The sequence below is a fragment of the Empidonax traillii genome, unplaced genomic scaffold (assembly GCF_003031625.1).
Source record: "Empidonax traillii isolate 1590-97213 ecotype Southwest subspecies unplaced genomic scaffold, ASM303162v1 scaffold90:size2128546, whole genome shotgun sequence".
Lineage (NCBI taxonomy): Eukaryota > Metazoa > Chordata > Aves > Passeriformes > Tyrannidae > Empidonax > Empidonax traillii.
Window position 1 is genome coordinate 2126907 of NW_020955283.1, and position 1655 is coordinate 2128561.

Here is a 1655-nt window from a genome sequence, read left to right on the forward strand (position 1 = left end):
CATGAGATAGCTGGGTTGGTTCAGCCTGGAGAAGAGCAGGTGAGGTGCCGTCTTGGTGTGTGAAGGTGTGGTTTGTCAAGGGCTGTGCTGAGGCAAGAAAGGGCTTGTTGTTCTTCGGGCAAGACAGGCTTGTGAGAGGTTTGGAGGCTGGGACTTGTAAGAGAGGGCAGGTGAGTGTGGGAGAGGGAGCTGTGCTGCTGCTTTGAAGGATGGTGTGCTTGGAGACCCTGAAGGGAGGCTGCAGTTGGTGTTGGATGTGCAGGGAGGTGGGGATAGTGGCCTGAGGCTGAGGAAGGGTGGTGATAGGGTCAAGAGGTGATCTGTGCAGGAGGTCCCCTGCTGTAAAGGTGAGCACTTTGGGCTCTGAATCCTGCGATCTGAGCTCAAATCTCAGTGGGACCTTTAGCCTTTTGGCTCCCCCAGCACATTGCAACCTTCACAGCCCTGCTCCAGGTTTGCTGTCAGGAGCACAGTGTGTGAAGCCACTGATTTTGTCAGGCATCATTTGCCCTTAGGGAAGCTGTGTTGGCTGTCACCATTCACCTTCTTTTCCATGTGTGTTAGCACAGTTTCCAGGAAGATCTCTTTGTTTTATAAAGAACAGTCCTGCTCCCACTGGCATTCTGAGTCCTCATCACCAGCCTGCCCCAGCAGCGCACTGCCCCTGCCAGGTGCAAGCAGCTGCAGCAGTAACACCAAAAATGCCTCTCTTCTGACTGCTGCAGCAAGACTGAGGAGCCACCTCAGCTAGAAGAGTCCACTGATGTCCATCAGAGGCTGTGTGAGGTTTTCTCTCCAGCAGCCTCATCTGAATGGCTGGCGGAGGTACTGGGGGAGGAGCAGGCACGAGGAGCAAGCCTGGCTGGCAAAACCAGCTGGGTCATGGCAGGGATGAGAAGAACCAAGCTGTGGCCTCTCTCACACACAAGCTCCATGCAGGGCCAAGACAGCCCTTGGCCCAACAAAAGGGCCCTGTGCGTTGGCCGGGAATCGAACCCGGGTCAACTGCTTGGAAGGCAGCTATGCTCACCACTATACCACCAACGCATCTGCGAGCACACCCTTCCTGCTCCTGCAACTCACACTCTCTCTGCCCCAGCCGCACACCCTGATGGCTCCTCCTGCCATTGCCACACAAACACTAGGACAAGCTGACACACAGCACCCGTCCTTCTGCCAGGAACACCTGCCTAGCAAATCTCCAGCTGCACTGGCCACCCTCCAGCGCACACAGCAGCACCGCACACTGACCAGCCCGGGAGCACCACCCGGCACAGACCAGCACTCGGTTCCAGGCACGCTCTGCATGCACCTCTGCCATGGCCCAGAACTCAAGGCAGCTGATGCTGCCCAGCTGGGGCACACAGATCTCGGTGTCCAATAGCCAGCTCCAGTCCTCAGCACACAGAGATCAAGGAAACCATCCCACTGTCACCCTTCTTTGTGTCTCTCAGAGACCTGTTGTTGCTGCTGCTGGTGCTGCTGCTGCTGCTGTTGCTGCTGCTGCCGCCCTCTTAGGACATGCAGGTAACGGCACCTCCTCCCCACCCGCCTTCACACATATGACAGCCGTGCTTGTACTGTGCAAGTGGAGGGGCATTTCTGTGTCTTAGTCAGTGGCAGGGTGAGCACGGACAAACACCCACCCAGCTATT

The 1655-nt window shown here is 56.9% G+C and overlaps 1 non-coding gene across 1 annotated transcript; it reads right to left on the bottom strand.

The window, feature by feature from the left end:
• Positions 1–975: 975 nt before the first annotated feature.
• TRNAG-UCC lies at positions 976–1047 on the bottom strand. Its single transcript has one exon. It is a non-coding gene; the product is annotated as a tRNA-Gly (tRNA).
• Positions 1048–1655: the final 608 nt, after the last annotated feature.